This window comes from Macaca mulatta, chromosome 3 (assembly GCF_049350105.2).
Source record: "Macaca mulatta isolate MMU2019108-1 chromosome 3, T2T-MMU8v2.0, whole genome shotgun sequence".
NCBI classification, from domain to species: Eukaryota; Metazoa; Chordata; class Mammalia; order Primates; family Cercopithecidae; genus Macaca; species Macaca mulatta.
The window spans coordinates 118,790,597-118,812,839 of NC_133408.1; the positions used below are offsets into that span (position 1 = coordinate 118,790,597).

Consider the following 22,243-nt stretch of genomic DNA (forward strand, 5'->3'; position numbering starts at 1 on the left):
TCCTTGAGGGACCAAACCCACGAAAGGGGATTAAAGTCACATTTAAAATAGTTTTTTTTTTTTTTTTTTTTTTTTTTTTTTTTTTTTTTTTAATGTCAAATATCTCACAAGTGTGCCTGGTCCTCAACCGAAGATTAAGAATTACAGATAGTTGGTGTTTTCATCATTTCAGTTTGTGGATGCATTTTTTTCTCCAATGTCATTCTCTTAATGAATTTTGTGCATAACATTCAAGTTTTTTTTTTTCTTAGAAAACATGAGGGAATTAACTAAAATGACAGAAATAGGTGATGCAAAATTTCCTGATATTGTTTGTTGCATATAGAAACTCATGATTCAGTTATTAAGAGATATAAAACAAAATTAATAGATTCAATTTTATGTTGTTGGATAAAGCAAATAAGTGTTTTTTTTTTTCCTTTGTTTAGAGTCAAGGTTTTCAAAAGGAGATATATAGTTATTTAACCAAAGATAGCCAGTGAAAATTCTATAATTTAAAGCCAAATTAGACATGTAGATATATACTCATTTGTAAAATATTATTTCTCACTTTGTTTACTAAAATAATCTAGAGGCAAGGTCATCCTAATATGCAAACCTGGCAAATAGATGATTTCAACCCATTTCCCACTAAAGGAAATTATGTCTAGGGCATGAATGAATTTGAAGCATCTGAAATATCTTAGCAACTGAAAGTAAGAATCTTTTAAAAGATCAATAAAACATAGAAAAGGCCCTCCTTAGACCAAAATCATTGATAAATTGAATTTTTAGAGCAGAAGAATGACAGTCGATAAATGAATAATACAAAGCCTTTAAGGAGCCATGCGTCCCTGAAAAAGAGAAATAATAAAAATGCAAAAAAAAAATGAGAAATAATAAAATATTCTCAAAGCAGGGTGAAAAATAGAATGAAGTATTATTGAGTTTTGTTACTCATCTGTTGTATGGATGAGGAATATAGAAGTTGATAAACATCAAATTTAAAGACACTATACAAATTCTGAAATTATGCCAAAAATTTAATACAATTATGTATACTAACTAGCTCATTATCAAAAAGGACACAGTTATATTTGCTGATAGCATGAAAATGTGACAAGACATTTTATAAGAAATATGACAAAAGAATCAATATTCTCAAAGGTTCATGAATGAACAATCCATAAAAGAAGATAAGTAATTGTCTAATGAGTAATAGAAACTATATTCAATCTCATGCAAAGAAAAACATGTATAATATGATTTATTTTTTAAATTAGCCAGCCTTTTAGATTTGTCTCCTTCTGGTTTACCTCCACTTTACCGGAGCATCTTCGATGTTTCTTAGGGCTCTTTTTCCTTGGCAGATCAAATTCTGATTTTTCTCTCTCCAGCATCATAGTACCATTACAAATTCAGCATAAGGGTCACTTCCATTTGTTTTCCTGGCTCTTGGACCTTGGCCTCTTAAGACTTGACTGCCTCTGAAGCTCTTTGATTTCTCCAGCTAGATATTTTTAGTATTTTGCATAGCTTTGATTTGTGTTCTTGGTGGCAAGCATATTGTTGTACTATAAGCTAACCCAACACAGCCAGGAGAAAAATGAATGACATATCATTTTAAAATGCTGTTTTATTTTTTAGTTATTATTTTTTCAGTGTATTATTCTATGTTGATGAATAAAATGGCATTATAAGCTTGTGTGTCTTGTTACTCTTTATCTAATTTCACAGTTATGATTTACATTCTTCCGAGGTCAGAGGGGTTGTGTGTTAAATTTTCAAGGCGCACCTCCTCTGCTGCTGTCAATTCTGACTCAGGTAGCGGGGCATCACCAGTGCTGCTACTGTAACTGCACTGGCTTATGCCTGACACCACGTTCAGTAATTCAGTGGGGAGGATCCTTGAAATTCTTTATTCAACATCTATGGACTGCCCCTTTGTTGTCATGTCTAAGTTAGCTGTGACTGAGATATGAGAAAAGCTTGAGCTGCTTGGGTATTGTCAGTCATGTAGATTCATTTGTCTCCTAAGAATGAACACATATTTGTAAAGAATATACATTTTTCTTTTAAAGCTGGATGTTGTAGTTCTGGTAATACTATCAATGCAGTTTGTGGATAAGATGAGCTGCGTTGATCTTAGATTCGGCTTATATGCTATGATTTTTCAATGTCTGGGAGACCAAAAAAATAGATTTTTTCTTATTATCTGAATGTCACATGTACCTATCACTTACTGGATTGTTGAGGTAGTCATTGATTACGTGAGGAACTGCCGACCCAGATACTTAATTTTGTTTACACTGTCATAGACCCGCTACAATGTCATTGGTTCTTGTATTTACTCTGTACAGTGTCACTGAAGTTGCTAGAAAAGTCTGTGCTAATGTAGTTTTCCTATGAAGTACTGTGTTGTTGGCTTCCATAGCCACTGGAACCACTCAGGTGAACCAGCTGTAAAAGAAGTTTGTTAATTTTTCTCTTGTAATTCTGTTATGTATTTGTAATTATTGTTTACCATATGTGTTCTGGTAACAAAAACATTCTCCTTCAGTGGATTTGTTCAGACTTTATGAGAACCAACAGTGAACAAAATCTTATGGCTCCATGAATTTGAAAAGCTAAATCAGCTGGAATCCAATATGATGTAGTTGTACATTTGAATTCAAAATGCAGTGAATGAATGTTCAAAGAGAAGGTGGCCTGCAAACATCAAGGCTTTTTGGTATATATTGACAAAGAGTTATATCCTGGATGCAAACACATTAAGAATGACATTCCAACCAGATCTTGAGGAAAGTCACCCAGCAAAGACACCATTATCTAACCTGCCACTCTTTTAAAGAAAAACACATCTTGGAGTGTGTGTGGTGGTAAAAATTACTTTATCCACTAGTATTTGAGGAGCTTCATAGCCAGAGTGAACTATTGTGAGACAGCAAGATTCAGATTCTGTTAGGATAGAGCTGTGTATATAGAGCTAGTGGAGAATAATGTAGATTAAGTAATAAGTAGCCTGCACTTAACAATGGGGACTACATTTCACGATGCCTAGTTGATGCCTGAAACCGAGGACAGTACCAAACCCTGTGTACGCTATGCATTAATTTCTTTCTCTTTCTTCACAATTTCACAGATAAAGGTTGGTTCTTACAATGTAGATCTTAGCCAGCTTAGTGTGTGTGTGTATATATATGTGTGTGTGTATATATATATACACATACACACACACACTTTTTTTTCTTTCCTTATTAAGTTGAAAGAAATTAAAGGAAGCATTCTATGGCTTCTCTTTGGTATATCTAATTGTTAGCGTCACTACTCTTGTGCTTTGGGGTCATTAAGAAATACAATAAGAGTTTCTTGAACAGAATCACTGAAATACTGGTACAGGCAATCTGATAACCCTAAGTGACTAGCAAGCAGGGAGCACCTATAGAGCAGATACTCTGGGCAGAATAGGGTGGGACTGCCCAATATTTCATCAGGTTACTCAGAACACTGTATACATTTACAACTTATGAATTATGTCTGAAATTTTCTACTTAATATTTTCTGACCACAGTTGACTGTAGGTAATTGAAACTGTAGAAAGCCAAACCACAGGTAAGGTGGGACTACTGTATTATTTCTCTTCTTCTGTGTCTTTACTTCCATGGGTTATGAAAGAAAAAAAGAATTTCACCAGAGCATATGCATGCTGTGAAGATGCTTTTGTAGGTATAATTGCTCCAGAAAGAAAGCTGACTCTGGGTATTATGTGTATAGAACACTCTCATATGTTAAAGGCATGCATTTCAGCAAAGTGAGAGGACTCCAAGATATGTATGTATGTACAGACACACACACACACACACACACACACACACACACACACACACACACACACATATAATTCCATGAATAACCTTCTAGACAGAAATAAAAACTTGCCACAAGGGTATCTGTTTTTGGAAGTGCATTCTGAATCAATGGTGTCTAGCAACTGAAGTTGAACATAATTGTATGTGCTTGAGGGACTCAGTTTTAACTGGGAAATCTCACTGTTTGCTTGCATGCTGTCCACACAGTGAAGGACATGGTTGAAGACATAGAAAGGATATGGTTTACTATGTCTCCACTATGTCTCTATGATGGAAAGCATGTTTTCATATCATTTACGATCCTCATAAGTTCTTCAGAAAGCTTTTTTTTTTAAATGTGCTTTTGCCTTCTAATATATTTTAGTTATTTCCTTCAATTTTCTATATCTCCTTATTTTGAATTGTTGAGTCTCCACTACACTTTTCCACAGGCTGTTGCCACTCTTCATGTTACTCTGCCATGTGTATTCTGGCTTCACATTTCATCAGATTATTCCTGAAGGAACTCAATACCACTGGATTGTGGTCCATTACATTAGGGTCATTTCTGCTGGAATCATTGTCACAAGATTTAGTGTTTGGTGTCTGCAGATCTTCAGAGTAGTTTGTCTTTTGCTCTCCAGCCCTTGATTCTGTTGTCTGCTTCTTTTTATTTTGAAATCATTCACTGAATTCATTTGGTTCATACTATATGATTAGAGAAAGTTATTAGTCATCGTACACTGACAATTAATTATCTACATTCTTGTAGATGTATTTCTTCTTTTACATATTTCCAGGAAATCTCTTAGAAATTTTTACTCATGGTACATATAATCAGCTCTACTAGTAGACCATGAGATTAGCCAGTACAGCTAGCTCTGCAGACAAAATAGAACATGCTAATAATATATGCTATCGCAGTAAATATGCTATTTCAATAGTTTCTCATGGATGATCATAGTGGTTTGGACCAGGATTATAATTAAGTTGCTATGAAAAGTGTTTGGGTTATGGATATATTTAGAAAATAAAACTGGCAGGATTGGATTTGGGGTACAAGGAAAAGTAAGGAGACAAAAAATGCCAAAAATTTTTAGCCTGAATACTATGCAGAATAAATTTACTGTTTCAGAGATTTGCAGGTGGTGGGAAGAAAAGGTTTGGCAGAGATCAAGAGTTTCATTTTGGAGATTTAAGTTTCAGGTAGTTACAGGTCTTTGGATAATAAAGAATCACAGCTAATCCTCTTTTCTGAGTATTATTAAGATACAGTTTATCCATCTGTCTATGAAGAAATTTCAAAGGTTATATGGAAAATATTGACAGTCACTTGCATTAAGGGTAATTATGTGGGAAGAAAGCCTTTTAGGGTGGTCCTGGCTGTCTATTAGGCATCTATCTTTCCGTTTCTTTTTCTTCTTTGAAATTCAAATACAAATTAAACTTAATTAAATATAGCATTTAAAAATCATTTAACTAAAATAACTATAAAATTATGTACCTCTCTTTATTCATTTCAATATGAATATAGAAAGATTATTGAAATGATAGTCAAGAAATATCAGTAACATTTAGTAACCAAGTGCTGGAAATTGTGGTTGTACATTTATTTATTTTTATGGAACTGATTTTTTAAAAAACTTTTCTATATTTTTTCCATTTTTTTTTTTACAATGAGAACATGTTACTTTTACAACACTTACATACTAAAATGTGAAGAAAAGAGTAAAATTACTGGTATGCACTTTGAATAGAAGTTATGTCTCCAGGGAGATATTTGATCAAAAGAAAAGGACTGGATAATCACCAAACTTCCTCCATGCCTTCCCTCTTGGAGATACAACCTCTTTCCGGGAAACAAATGAGCACTAAGAATTGTCATATCATTAAGGATGTAGAATTTTTAAAATAATTATAATAATCCTACTATTTGTCCACATTTAAAAATGTATCATATTAACAACAGAATAATCCACAACCGAGGATTAGAACCAAGGTAGAAGAGTCAACCAAATTAGGAAAAATAGTTTTCAGAATAGAGATTTAAAAGGAGCAGCCGGTGAAGTGAGGGTAACATTGAGATGTTGATGTCCATGAAGAAAATGTTAAGGAATTCAAAAAGAAAGTACTAAGTTTCTACTAGATTTGGTGGACTGGCATTTTTCCTTTCCAAACAAGTCTCCTGGATAAAACATAAGAAGCAAACAAAAAATCATAAGAAAGTGAAATACCTAAGTGCCAGAGGTAACAGAGACAGAGTGGTAAGTGGTATTTGATAATTAGTGGCTCAACAGAGTACAAAGTCTACATACAGGCCTTAAAACTGGATGCTAAGGTTGAAATGTCCATGCAATATTGGCTGATCATCTGGCCTGTGAAACCCATAAACTAAAACTGAGATTTCTGTGAAAAATTGGCAGCCACAAAGGGCTATCCTCGTTCAATATGCTAGGAAACACAGCATCCAGCAGCTGAGGAAAGTGATAAGTAAACTAAAAATCTACTTGGGTCATGGGTAGATGAGGAGCAGGACTGATTACAGCCCATAATAGTCCCCTGCATGAATTGTGAAAAGAAAAGTGTCTCTTTTTCCAGATGATTTCCTTTTCACACCAGAATACATGGCTTGATTAATGCACAAGACTGAATTTTTGGCACGGGTATCCCCTTAGTTGGGTCCTCTTTTTCAGTATATGATCTACACAACTGTATGCTGTTTATACAGAAGCCTGAGCTGAGTATTTACAATAAAAACTATTAGATAATAGGTGAAAAATTATAAAGTCACATTTAGACAAGGCAAAATTCATCTTTAGAGAAGACTCCAAAACCGAGGTCACCTAATTTCATAGAATATGATATCCCAGAGAATAAATTCACAGTGGGAAACTGCAAAATACACAAAGAGAAAGAACCAATAGATGCAACATTTCAGAGTATTTAAGCCCCCAGTACTAGAGAATAAAATAATCTTAAGAGATTTAAAAATAAGTATATGGAACTGAAACTTTCAGAGCTAATAGATACTGAAGTTATACGACAAACAAAAAGAAGTATGAGAAAAATGCAGTAATGTACCATCTATAAACAAGTAGTATAGCATGGTGTGTGGGACAGATATGGTAAGTAGTGAGATTAATATTGTTGTAAATAAAATTAGTGAATTGAGAGATAATCTAAAGAAATAGCTCAAAAGAGAGGCATAAAATATCAAAGAGAAGGCAAGAGATAGAGAAGATTAGGAAAATTTCAAGATTTATTTAACACTATTTATAGAAAAGGAAAATGGAAAAATAAATGGGGCAACATAGTTTTCAAAAACCGAAACTGAAAAGGAGACCGAAAGAAAATGGGAGCTTTTACTTGGAAGATATTAATTAGTCTCACTGAGAAACTAGGTGGTGAAACCAAAGAACATGAAAGACAAAGGAAAATCTTAAAATATATAAATTTAACTTTGTTCCTTTGTGGTAGAGTTACTGATGGCACGACTTTTAGCAGACTTTTCATCAGTAATATTTAGAGGTCAGATGTAAAATAAATTGTTACCATCCAAGTGTGAAATTTAAATATGTTCACTGTATAATTTTATACACAGTTAAGCTATCATTTAAGAATGCAGGTGAAAAAAAGGATAAATTCCAAGCTGCAAAGCTTCCTCATCATTGGAAACATTAATTGTATATTTATTTGAAACTCTCAAGAATATCTATCTTTTTAGGATGTTTTCCCATTTTGCATCAGGTATGCATTTGCTTTTTGCTTCCCGTATTTTCCTCTTTCTCTAACCCTATGTATACCTTGTCACCAAACACCTTCCTTTCTAGTAATACTGTTGAGTGTGACCTAGCTGTTTATTCAAATATTGTTATAGAATTGTGTGGAGAAGCAGACATGTGTGGAAAGAGGAACGTTCTACTCTTCCATTCAACTATCAGTCTTGTATACCCCCTCAGCATGAAGTTATCATATACCTTCCGTCAACCCCTTTTAATTTCAGGATCTCCATGATGTGCTCATTTTTCTCTCCCTTTTCCATTCTTCCATATCTGCAGTTTGTAAATCTTACGGTAGTAGCCAAAGAGAGCTGGTGAGCATGTTTTCGAAAACCTCACTTGCTGCTCGGCAGGATGCAGTGGGAATCTGCTGCTCTTTTCTGGGTATAGTGGGAGGATGCAGGGGGCATTTCCCAATTAGGGAGTGTCTTGCCATAATAGGGACACTCAATGATGAAAGCTCTTTTTTTTTTTTCTTTTTTTCTTTTTCTTTTTTTTTTTTTTTTTTTCCAGTCCTTTTGAGGAGCTCCAAGCTCTGAGTTCGACTTCTTGTTTTATTCCAATTTCCCTATTGGGTATATATTCTTATTGATTGGTGGTTAAGATTTTGATAATTAACTTTCTTCTGCTTTGACTATGGAGTTGGATTCTTTTCATTATGCGTTTGTTTTGTTGTGTTCAGTGATGCTCAAGGGGTGAAATAGATTACAAATATCTATCATCTTTATTCAAAGCTACTTTACTTACATTTTGAGGCTTTTTTTCTTTTGATTAATTTTTGTACCTTAATTAATTTTTAAAGGACAATATTGTCTCAGTCATTGATTTTCAAATCATAAGTAAGAGTTGATAAACTTTAATAGTTAGGTGTTCAGTGCATACTGTGTGTCAGTCACTGTCCTAACTGCTTTATTTGATTATCTTATTTAATCCTGAGAGATTCTAATAGCATCATTATTCACACCTGGAGAAATGTAACGGTGATGCAGTAAATAGGTGGAAATCTCACAACTAACACATAGCTGAACTGTGATTTGAATCTTTGCAATGTTAAGGAACAGATTACATTCAAATCACAATGCTGTATTCTCATTTGTACAACTCAAGGAAAAATATCTACTATAATTCTCTTAATTTAAAAAGTCATTCCCAGATCTCAAAAGAAAATTCATTTAAATGGAATTTAATGTAAAATACTTAGGAGGACTAAGGTACTGGTATAGCAAAATCAAACTAGCCATCCACACAAGGATTTTGTATCTCCTTGTGGTTACATCTCTCATTCCTTTAAACAACTTATTGTTAATGAGAATAGCTGGTAAAGTCAGAAATTAGTAGATCATCATTTATGTTTAACATTCTTGAGTTTAGAGAGAAAATCTCTAGCATGAATCTGCTGTTTACAAGAGTAGAAAAACTATAACATAAAGTTGCTTCTTAGGTAAGTGGAAAATGAATACAAGATTAAGCTACATAAATACAATAATAAAAAATAAGGACTTTAAATTCTTTCTTATTACAGTAAAATCTCATTAATTTAAAATAAGATTTCATGAAGATTTGCAAATGGGCTCTGTTAAAACTTACCTTTAAACTATTTTTAAACTATAGGAATTGCTAAGAAAATTAACTTTTAAATAAGCTTGTAGGTGAAATGTCTAACTTATTTAATAGGGTATTTTCAAGTACAACAACTTGTTTTAAAATAAAATAGTACTCAGTTAATTTTCTGGTCATGATAGCTGCTGCGTCAGGACCTCCACTTTGTATTTTTCTATCCATTTGTTTCAATTCCTCTATGTATGTTTAGTAAAATAAACAACATTTTTTCCTCAAAAATACATAATGTGAGGTTTCTATTAACTCTGAAAAAAACAGTTACAAATATTTTATATTCTAAATGAGATTAATATGCAATAATTCTTATCCCTAAAGGAGAATAGTCCCCATATTATGAAGATTTAATGGCATGGTTTGGCTCTGTCCCTACCCAAATCTCAGTTTGAATTGTAGTTCCCACAATCCCCATGTGTCGTGGGAGGGATCTTGTGGGAGGTAATTGCATCATGGAGGTGGTCATCTCCACACTGTTCTCATGATAGTGAGTGTGTTCTCACGAGACCTGATGGTTTTCTAAGGGGCTGTTGCCCCACTTTGCTCTGCACTTCTCCATGCTGCTGCCATCTGAAGAGGGATATGTTTGCTTCCCCTTTCTCCATGATTGTAAGTTTCCTGATGCCTCCCCAGCCATGCTGAACTGTGAGTCAAACTTCTTTTCTTTATAAATTACCCAGTGTCAGGTATGTCTTTATTAGCAGCATGAGAATGGACAATTCAAGGGTCCATTCTGTTTTAATGAAGCATAACCTGTAATCTGGTATCTATGCCTACCTGTTTTCAATTGAGTTTAATATCCTATATATATTAGAAATGGGGGTCTGAGTACAGGTATTTCTTCAGGAAAATATAAATTAGATGAGAAGCAGGAAGACAAATTTGTAAATTTCTATGTGGAAGTGTGGCACATACATTCTGGAACCAATAATCCAAACAGGGACTTCAATCTAGATATAAATCACTGAGTCAGAACATTTGGATACTAGGTACATTTGTGTCATTTATAAGGTATAAGGCGTAAGACCTTGGGAATATCACTTCATTCACTGAGTTTTAGCCTTAACATCTAATAAGATTATCAACTAAAAATGCATAATTGAACTTTCTATAATTTTAATTTATTACTTCTGAACAAAAATTATTTAATTTTTATAAACTAGGGAAGAAGAATAAAAATGTCATCAGATAACTCAAGCTTTCATATTCAGAAAAGTTTAGAGCAACTACTTACTTTAATAGTCTGCAGCCTACTTGACAGTGCAACTCATTCCCAGTCTCCACTTGATAAGCAAAATACATGTAAGCTCGTTCTGCTGTGTTAAGGTGTTTTTTTTTTTTTTTTTTAATCTGTCAAAGGACCACTTCATTACTAATGATTTGTGTCCCCACTAAAGTTCATTCATGCTTAGAATATTGCTATAATGTATTGACAAAGGATTTTATCGCTGCCAGTGTGCTAATTGAAACTCTTTATACCACAGTTAAGTAAAACAAAATTGAATAAATCCAGCATAGTAATCTGACCAATAAAATTTCCCTTATATTGCTGGCCTTCAAATTCAGGCAATTAAAATGTAGCAGAAAGTTAGGAAATTATCTGTATAACACAGGAAATAAAGTTTTCAATGAATAATTTCATAATCGTCACTGCTATTTTGGGTGGAATGTATGGCTACTGTCTGGGACTCATATTCAAGTTAAAATATAAAAAGTAGACATTTTAAGATTGTTAAAATATTTCTAATATATTGGGTGAGAAGAAGCATACATACATTTATTCAAGAAATGTGAATTAAAAATTTATAGTCTGGAGGATGTACTGATAAGCAAAAGGTACAAATTGTTTGCTTTCATGGAGGTGATGATATAGTAAGTAGTAAATCATATAAACAAATAATTAAAATATAGCATCATAAGGGCTTGATAGGGCAGGAATTGCAGAAGCACAGCCAGCCCTCAGTCTGATCTGATACGAAAGTAAGAACACAGAGAAGTCAAGAGGTCAAGAAATAATTGACCTCTGAAGGGAAACTTTTGATAGTTAAATTCAAGAAGAAAGAGTGAAGAGAATGTTGAAAATAAAAGAGCATGTAGAGATGTCCAAGGAAGGCTCGATTCATTCAATGACCTAACAAAGAGGAAATGAGTTCTGATTTTAACAGGTGGGGCTCAACTTGGAAGAGTTGAATGTGGGGAGGTAAACCTGAGCCAGAGTTAGATAAGTAGATATTTCTATAATTGACATTTTTCAAATAAGGCAAGAGAAGATGTAAAGCTATTAAAGAACGGTGAACTCTAAATAATGTGAGAGCTAAAATAAATGACTAACATTTTTTCTCTGCATCAAAAAGTAACAGAGGAAGCTTATAAAAAATAGCAGCAGTGCAAGTGGTCTACCAGCATTTAAAACCGAAAGGGATATAAATATATCCCTTCAAGAGAAGTTGAACAATTACATTTCAAAATATTGCCCATCTCCCCTTAAGTGACCATTAGTACTTATCCTCATATAACTTGCAGGCTCATTTCCTCCATATTGTGCAGAATTCTAGGATTTACAAGTTCCCAGTCACCACTCATTTAGTCCCACATATCTCTGAACATCAAATCGTTATCACCCTACCACTTCTAATGTGCCCTCAAACTCCACACTCACTCTGTTCTCAAATGCTTCTCTGAATTATTTTCTTTCCTTTCCTCTATTTCAGTCACTCCATCAATATTTACGGAGTCCTCAGTATGGCCCAGAGGTAAATTTCTCTCCCTAATTCACTATCCCACTCTCTGAGATCATTATCTCAGTTCTTCTCTTTAAAACTTTCATCATCCCTTTCCTTTTCTACTTTCAGATGATAATCTTGTTTCTTGTATTATTCTGCTTGGCCAAAGGTAGCTTTCATTTGGAAGCCTATTCTCTTCTGTTGGAGGCAGCTGTCGTTTTGCTGGGCGCTCAGATAATTTGTGTGTGTGTGTGGGACCTGAGGGGTAGGGAGCTTTCTGATGTCTCTTCTTTTAATGATAGAAATTCTATTAGATCAGGGTCCCACTCTTATAATTTCATTTAACCTTGATTACATCCTTATATACTCTGTCTCCAAATGTAGTCACATTGGAGGTTAGGGCTTCAACATATGAGTTTTGGGTGGGGTACACAATTTTGTACATAACACTTCTTATTTCACCAAGAAAATAGAGGAAATCAGATGAGAACTGAATCATCTTTCCACTTGCACATCTAACAACTGTCTGCATGTGTACCAAACGGTTTTCCTTCCTTTCTGTTGCAGTGCATGGCTATGCCAAGGACAACTACTGCACTGTGCACTTGATTCACTCATGCCCCCTACATACACGCCTTTTGCTCAAGATTATGTCCCTTTCCCATTCTCCATCACCAATATATTCTTATTGGGTAATTCCCATTAGAATATACAGCAACTATTACAGTCCCAAACTTAAACAGAATTCTCATCCATCTTACTTAATTCTTTAATTCAATCTACAGCTCGCACTTTAAACAGTTATCTTTAGCATTTACATTGTTTGTCTGTTTATGACAGCCTTTTTAAATATTTGAATCTCACACTTTCCGAGGTGTTTTTTGTTTGTTTGTTTGTTTTTTGTTTTTGTTTTTGTTTTTGTTTGAGAAAGAGTTTCACTGTGTTGCCCAGGCTGGAGTGCAGTGGTGCCGTCTCAACTCACTGCAACCTCACGGGTTCAAGCCATCCTCCTGTCTCAGCCTCCTGAGTAGCTGGGACTACAGGTGTGTGTCACCAGGTCCAGCTAATTTTTGTATTTTTAGTAGAGATGGGGTTTCACCGTGTTTGCCAAGCTGTTCTGTATCTCCTGACCTCAAGTGATCTGCACACCTTTGCCTCCCAAAGTTCTGGGATTACAGGTGTGAGCCACCAGGCCCAGCCCTGAGCGTGTTTCTTGATGCAGTGGTTATTCTTTCTTACATACTTAGTTGCCCTCTCTTTATTTTTAGACCTTTTTTTAGGCACTATTAATTATGTAGGGTTCCAAGAAACAGTCTTTAACACTTCCCTCTTTTCGCCATCTTCACTCTGTCCATAAGTAATATCATTGCTTTAAGTATCTTTTTTTTTCTTTCTTTCTTGAGACGGAGTCTGGCTCTGTGGCCCAGGCTAGAGTGCAGTGTCACAATCTCAGCTCACTGCAACCTCCGCCTCCCGGGTTCAAGCAATTCTCTGCCTCAGCCTCCTGAGTAGCGGGGATTACAGGCTCCTGTCACCACGTCCGGCTAATTTTTGTATTTTTAGTAGAGACGGGGTTTCACCATCTTGGCCAGGCTGGTCCTCAATTCTTGACCTCGTGATCCACCCGCCTTGGCCTCTCAAAGTGCTGGGATTATAGGCGTGAGCCACTGCGCCTGGCCTTAAGTACCATTTTCGTGCTAACTCCCCAATTTATATTCCCGGACCTGACCTCACTCTTGACTCTAGCTTATACATTCAGTTGCCTACTTGATATATTGTTGAACACCTGATAGATGCCATAGCTTTGAATATTAAAGACATAGCTCCTTTTAAACTCCCAGTTTAATTCCTTCTCAAATTGATTTCTTGTTCAACATTACTCCATCAAATATATTGCTGAAGCCAAAAACATATGAGTTGTTTATGATTCTCAGTTCTTATCCTTGGAAAATTTGTTAGCCATAATTTAAAACAACTATCCTTAATCCAACCACTTGTCACTTGATGACTACTGTCCAAGCCATATGGTTAAGTTCAAGCCATAACCATCTTGTACCTGGACCATTATCTTATCCTCTAGCTTTCTGCTTTCAGGTTCTATTCATATCATAACAGACTTTTTAAAAAAGCATTTTATTATAAAATTACTACAAAAATATAAGAAACAAGTATACAAAATAAAAGAATGCCTCCTATACTCATCAGTTGCTTTACATTTCAGGAAAATTATATTTCCTTAATATTTTTTATTTTAAGACATAGAACATTATAATTACAGCTAAGTTCCTGAAGGTATATTTTTATCTTATTGCAATTTCCTCTGTTCCCTCTAGAATTAAAACTGGTCTGACACACTCTTAAATCCTTACATATATATTTATGTATTTATAATATATGAGTATTGTGTATGTCTTCAATTTTTATGTAAATTATGCTCGAAATACCCTCTGGCAACAATTTTTGGGCTAAAAATATATTTTGAAGATGTATCCATTGTTTTATTTATAGTTCTCTCTCATTTTATCTGCTTTACAATATTTCATTATATAAATATACCATATTTTATTTGTCCATTCTCATGCAGAGAGACATTGTTTTGTATACGTATTTTTGATATTTCAAAGTGTTGCAGCATACATTATAGTATATGTTTTCTTTTCTCATATGTAAACATTTAAAAAACTACCAAATCGTTATTTAAAAATCGTAGTTTCCATTTCCACTCCCACCATCAGAGCATGAAACTTTGCTTTACTTCAAGTTCTTATTTATATATTTTATGACAACATGACATATGTATGACAGCATCCTATGGCTATCATATACATGTCATATTGTCATAAAATATATAGATGTGTTTTCTTTTTTTATGTTTTTTTAATGAATTACCATTTTGTAATCTTTGGTATTTATATTTACTTTTTTTTGTTTGTTTTTTTGTTTTGTTTTTTTTTTGAGACGGAGTCTCGCTCTGTCGCCCAGGCTGGAGTGCAGTGGCCGGATCTCAGCTCACTGCAAGCTTCACCTCCCGGGTTTACGCCATTCTCCTGCCTCAGCCTCCCGAGTAGCTGGGACTACAGGCGCCCGCCACCTCGCCCGCTAGTTTTTTGTATTTTTTTTAGTAGAGACGAGGTTTCACCGTGTTAGCCAGGATGGTCTCGATCTCCTGACCTCGTGATCCGCCCGTCTCGGCCTCCCAAAGTGCTGGGATTACAGGCTTGAGCCACCGCGCCCGGCCTATATTTACATTTAAAAGAATTGTTATACATTCTTGATATAAGTCTTTGTCAGTTATTGTGAAATCCAGGATTTCTTTCTACGGATATCTACAATGAAATCTGCATGCATTTTAAATACACACAACCTTCCTTTTACTAATGCCATTTCTATTTGAATGATGATATGTTTCTCATTTCCATCGTTCTTCAATCCTTTGAAACTTCCCATTCTTGTATATAAGATCAAATTTCTTCTTCCCATAGAACCTTTTTTAGTATTTTTTATACAGTTTATTTTTTAGAGATGAGTTTTCTCATTTTTTGTTTTGGTCAGGGGACTTTTTTGTTATTTCCATATTAGTTGGTTGTAGAACTTTACACATTCTGTTTCATTAACCTCTGGTTTCTTATATTTCTGTTGAAGAAAACATTGTAAATGTTTTAGTGGGTTCTTTGGAGAATATATGCCTTTTTTCTTCTGGCTGTTTATGATTTTTCTCTTTATTTTTGACTTTTAGTAATTTTATTATGATATGCTCAGGTTTGATAATCTTTGCATTTAGTGTTCTTGAGCTTTACTGCTTTGAAATCTGTAGTTTGATGTCTTTCATTCATTATGGAAAATTCTTTATTATATGTCTTCAAAAATTGCCTGTATTCTGTTCTTTCAATCATCCCTCTCTGTGTCTATTTGTATAATTTTAATTCATTCTGTATTTCTCATGTTGATTATTTCTCTGTGATTTATCCCGAATATATTCTGCTAATCTATTTTTCAGATAATGCATCATATTTTTAGGTGTATCTAGTCTATTCTTGAACCCATTTATTGCATGCTTTAAATCAGTTATTTTTCTCTTTTCTAGAATTTGTAATTAATTATATTAATTAATTATATACTTTTATAGATTCCAAATCTATAGTAAAATATTTTATATTGATATATTTTTCCTAATATATAAATCATATTTATTTTAAAGTTGGTGAATGATAATCTTTATATAGCAATCACCTGTGAGTTTGTTTCTACTGTCATTTAAATGTTTTTTATTCCAATTTTTTTCTCTTATTCATATTCCAATTTTTTATTTAATTCCATACATTGTGTATGAAAAATTTTAGAGGTTTTAGAGTACGTTTCTTCCTTTAGAGAGTATTTTCACTTGCTTCTGACTGACAGTATTGTAATCAATCACCATGGATTAAGTTTCTTCAAGGCTAAGTGTCAGTTTTTATTAGTCCTTATATATTTTCAGTTCATTCTTATTCCTGGATATAGTCTTTCAGGTATCCCAACTAAAAACCTGCAATGTCTACTGGGGCAGTTCCAACTGAGTGTGCCTGCACTCCATTTGTGTGTGTGTGTGTGTGTGTGTGTGTGTGTGTGTGTGTGTGTGTATTATTTTTGTGGTCCTAGAAGACTGCTTAACGCTCTGCTCAAGTTCTCCCTGCCAACAACTTCCTACCACATATTGCTAGAAAATGCTTTTAGGAGAAAGAGGGGCAGATATAAGACTTACCTTAGTGTGTTGCCATTATCTGTGGGCTCTGACCTCCTCAAATCCCAGTTCTCTTGGTAGCTCTCCAAAGCAATGTCTTTTTCTAATTTATCCAGTGTCCTTTGTTTCTCAGGAAGACTGGTAGTCTGTCACAGTCATCCTGCATTGTGTCTTTTGACTTTATTTTTATGATGTTTATTCTTTTGGCAGATTTCCTCATAAAGATATTTTGATTTATCAGCCTTCATTATTTGTTCTTCTGGTGTCCTTTGAGATACAAAACGTATTTTGTATCTCAAGATAGTCTCATTTATTTTCTTTTAAAACTTTTAAATTTTTGACTAAAATTATCTTTTTAATGGTGAGAAATATTAGCAGTGATTTTTAAAAGAAGCTCTTTACCATGAAAGGAGGGGTCTTGAACTTCATATGCATTGCATTTTTAATCATATGCATTATGCATTTATTATTGTGTATTTCATGTTTATATCTAAATATGTACATGTGTTTATTTTTCTCCATTTTGAACAACTCTTGGAGGAGGAGGGAAATGTGATTGTGAGTGATGCAAAGCACAAAATCGCGAGAGTTCAAAAGCTTGCCATAAAGGTCAAGGATTTTTTCGACTCTTTTTTATGTTTTTTGCTCACAGTTGAGAGACTGAGGATATTTGAGAAAGTTATAATCCCAAAGAATGATGCATATTTGCTTATATAACATACACAAAAAATTAATAAAAATAAAGAGATCAATATTTATCTCTGTAATATGAGGTATGTACTTCTTTGGGGACTGATTTGGGGAGAAAATAAATAAAAAATAAAACCAAGAGGAGGCTTTAAGGATCAAAAAGTAGAAAGGATTGAACAACAGTGGAAATGAGAAACAAATCATCACTTTAATAGAGATGATATTAGTAAGAAGAATGTGCAGATTTAAAATGGAAGCAGATTTCATTATAGAAAAAAAAATTGTTAGTTCACAGAAGCTGTTGACAGCCAGGTTATTCTGTCAAAGACAAACACAATCAGAAATTGAGAAAACATAATAAATTGGTATTTGAAAAGAGAACTATTATTTAAGCTTCAAAAGAACAAATTAAAAGATAACCTTTCGATTGTATAGTTAAAATAGAAACTATGGACAAGAAAAGAGGTACATATTGTAAGTAAATATACGAAGGCAAGTCTGTGGACCCACCATACAATCAAAATAAAGAAGACAAAATTGAAAGTTCCCATAACCCTGCTGAAACTGTACGTGTATGGGGAGAAATTTTAATGCCAAAGCAAACAGAGAACAAGTCTTTCAGCAATGAGAAAAGTGATAGGTTGTTTTTCTGTTGTCTCTGTAGATTTTTTTTTTTTTTTAATTTGTGGCTTGTTAATGACTAGTAAGGGTGAAACCTTATTTTGATTTTTTCTTAACTTTTAAACTGACTTTTTATTCCTTTTTCCCGTTTTTAAATTGTGATGTTTAATTATTTCTTATTAATTGAAAAAGCTCTTAATAAAGGTAACAAAAGTAATGGCAAAAGCCACAATTCCTTTTGCACCAACCTATTAAGAATATTAAACATCTTCCTTTTGTATTTACCATAAGCCATTTCCCAAATGGTTGTCATATATTTGTATGTTTTTACAACCTGTATATTGGATATGTTTATGCCGTAAAATCTTCAGTCTTTGTATTGTCTTTAGTTATCATTATGTGTGGAAGTCCTTCCATTGGGAAATGTAAGACAAATGTTCTCATATATTTTCTTCAACTTGTTTTAATTCTTGCATCTTTCCATGAGTATTATTTATCTATTTATGTATAAAAAACACAGCAAAACATAGCAACAGAAAGCCACCAACATTGTCTCACAGTTTCTGTGGGCAAGGAATTCAGGCATAGGTTAGGTAGGTCCTCAAGCTGTGAGCGTCTCCCAGGCTGCAGTCAAGTAGCCAGGGCTACTGTTATCTCAAAACCTGACTTCGTTCATTCATTCATTCAGCAAATTTTTATTTAGTACCTACACTCTTAAATAAATAAGAAAAATGAATGAAAAAGATGGATGTAGGCTTTCCCCCATAAAATTCACCAAATTTTTCTCATTATAGATCTACTAATCTGACAGTTCTTTCGACTTTACTTATTAAGTATTTATAGCCAGTGCCACCCTTTTTTTCTTTTTAAAATATTGATGGTTATTTTAGAACATTTACTTTCCCATGGGAAATTTAAATATTAATGCATGCGTCTTAAAGTCACCAAAATTGAATTTTAATTAACATTGATATCCATTTATAACTTAATAGAGGGACAATATACATAGTTCACACTATCAAGTAACAGAGTAGATCTTTTCAATGAGCCTAGTGTCCTTTATGTGTTTCAGTCAGATTTTTAGAGATCTCTAAAAATTATCTGGCAAATTTTATTTCTAATTATTTTAATGTCTTTTAATACAGGGTTGAGGATGTACACGGCAGTTTATATTACAAACTAAAGTATTCTAAGTATTCCAATAAGGATTCTTATATTCTTATGTTATTTTAATCAGCCTTCTTAGTAAATGTTAATATTTATACATTCTAAGAGTTATTACAATGTTTATGTAGTCTTCAATCATATCAAATGCAAGAAACAATGATCTTGACACTAGTTTTTCAATTATTACACATTGCAATTTGTATTACCTTCTGAATTATTGCCCTTTCCAGAACACATAGTATATTAAATGACACCACATTTAGTATGCGGTCACACACTGTATAACAACATTTTGGTAAGTTTATAACAGAGCTGAAAAATTTCTATGACTTAGTGACATCGTGGCATTATAGCCATCGTAACATCGTGGTGCAACATGTTACTCACATATTTGTGGTGATACTGGTGTAAACAAACCCACTGCATTGCCAGTGGTATAACAGTACAACACATACAATTTATGTGCAGCACATAGTACTTGATAATGATAATAAAAGACTGTAAATGGCTTATGTATTTAGTACGCTATACTTTTAATCACGATTTTAGAGCATACTTTTAAAATTTATCTTAAAAGAAAATTAGTGGTAGAATAGGCTCAGGCAGATTCTTCAGGAGGTGTTCCAGAAGAAGGAACTGTTATCATAGATGACAGTTATCATAGATAACAGCTCCATGTGTGTTATTGTCTGTGATGACCTTGTAGTGGGACAAGATGCGGAAGTGGATAACAGTGATACTGATGATCCTGACCCTGTGCGGACCTAGGCTAATGTGTGTATTTGTGTCCTAGTTTTTAATTAAAAAGTTTAGAGTAAAAAAAGAAGAAGAAAGCTTATAGAATAAGCATATTAAGACGGAAAATATTTTTGTACATCTGTGTAATGAGTTTGTGTTTTAAACTAAGTGTTGTTACAGTAGAGTCAAAAAGTTAAAAAAAAAAAGCTTATAAAGAAGTTATAGTAAACTAAGATTAATTTATTATTGAAAAAAAGAAAAATATTTTTATATATTTGGTGTATCCTAATTGTACAGTGATAAATTCTATAGTAGTGTACAGGCCTTCATGTTCACTTACCATTCACTGACTCACCCTGAGCAACTCCAGTCCTTCTAACTCTATTCATGGTAAATGCCCTGTACAGGTGTACCATTTTTATCTTTTATACTATATTTTGAGTGTGTCTTTTCCATGTTTAGACACACAAATACTGACCATTGTGTTATAATTGCCTGCATAATTGAGCACAGTGACATGCTGTACAGGTTTTTACCCTAGAAGCTATGGGCTGTACCATCTAGCCTAGGCTATATCATCTAGGTTTGTGTAAGTACACTCTGTTACTTTCTCAGAATGACAAAATTGCCTAATGATGCATTTCTCAGAATGTATTCTCATTGTTAGCAATTTGTGTTTCTAAAATTAACGTGAGTCCTTCTAGGTTATTATTATGACAAATGTTGTCCATTGAATTCTAATAGATAATTTAAAACAGCATTTTAAGAAACTATCCATTATTTCTAGTCTTCTAAAAAATTATTCTTAGAAATTGATGAAAATTTTAGAAGTATCTTTTATATTTTTAGGTAACATCCTTATTGTTATCAATAAAAATATTTTCACATAATAAACTAATTTAAGATATTTAATCATTAAACAAGCTTCACACTTTAAAAATAACCCCAATGTATAATGAAATGTGATTTTAGTATAGTCTTACATTAATTTTTGGCAGTGTGTTATTTTTAATTTTTGTTTCTTTATTTTAAGTGAAATTGGCTATACTTTTCTTTTTTTTTTTTGTTTTTTTGTTTTTTTGTTTTTTGTTTTTTACGTGAGCACAGGGGACTTTATTGATGGTAACCGACAAGGTGGGGCTCCCTAGGCCCCTCCCTCTTCAGGGGGTCTGCATGGAAATTGTGAGGAAGGGAGATTCTCAGTGTGGTGGGGACTGAGAACAGCAGGGAACTCCCCAGCAGCTGAAGGCCTCTCTCTTCTTCTTGCACTCTCATTGGGGCTGGTGGTCTGGGGGTCTTACTTCTTGGAGGCCATGTGGGTTATGAGGTTCACCACCCTGTTGCTGTAACCAAATTTATTGTCATATCAGGAAATGAGCTTGACAAAGTGGTCGTTGGGGGCAATGCCAGCCCCAGAATCAAAGGTGGAAGAGTGATTGTCGCTATTAAAATCAGGGGAGATGACTTGGTGCTCAGTGTAGCCCAGGATGCCCTTGAGGGAGCCTTCTGATGCCTGCTTCATCACCTACTTGGTGTCACCATATTTGGCAGGTTTTTCCAGATGGCAGGTCAGGTCCATGACTGACACGTTGGCAGTGGGGACGTGGAAGGCCATGCCATGAAGCTTCCCATTCAGGTCAGGGATGACCTTGCCTACACCTTTGGTAGAGCCAGTAGATGCAGGGATGATGTTCTGGAGAGTCCACAACCGTCATGCCACAGTTTCCCAGAGGGGCCATCTACAGTCTTCTGGATGGCAGTGATGGCAAGGACTGCAGACATGAGTCCTTCCATGATACCAAAGTTATTATGGATGACCTTGGCCAGAGGCGCTAAGCAGTTGGTGGTACAGGATGCATTGCTGACAACCTTGAGGCTGTTATCCTACTTCTCATGGTTCATGACCACAATGAACATGGGGGCATCAGCAGAGGGGGCAGAGATGATGACCCTTTTGGCTCTCCCCTTCAAGTGAGCCCCAGCCTTCTCCATGGTGGTGAAGAAACTAGTGGACTCCACTGTACTCAGTACAGCATCACCCCGTTTGATTTTGGTGGGATCTTGATCCTGGAAGATGATGATGGCATTTCCATTGATGACAAGCTTCCCATTCTTGATGCCGCCATGGAATTTGCCATGGGGAGAATCATACTGGAACATGTAGACCATGTGGTAGAAGTCAATGAGGGAGTCATTGATGGCGACAATATTCACTTTCCCAGAGTTAAAAGCAGTTCTGGTGACCAGGTGCCCCATACGGCCAAATCCATTGACTCAGGCCTTTACTTCCACCGTGGTGTCTCAGGGATGCCGATGGCGCTGCACAAGAAGATGCAGCTGTCTGCTGAACTGGAGGAGCAGAGAGCC

At 34.5% G+C, this 22,243-nt stretch overlaps 1 pseudogene; it reads right to left on the bottom strand.

Moving 5' to 3' along the window:
• Positions 1-21,173: 21,173 nt before the first annotated feature.
• On the bottom strand, positions 21,174-22,159 carry LOC100426578 (glyceraldehyde-3-phosphate dehydrogenase pseudogene; annotated as a pseudogene).
• Positions 22,160-22,243: the final 84 nt, after the last annotated feature.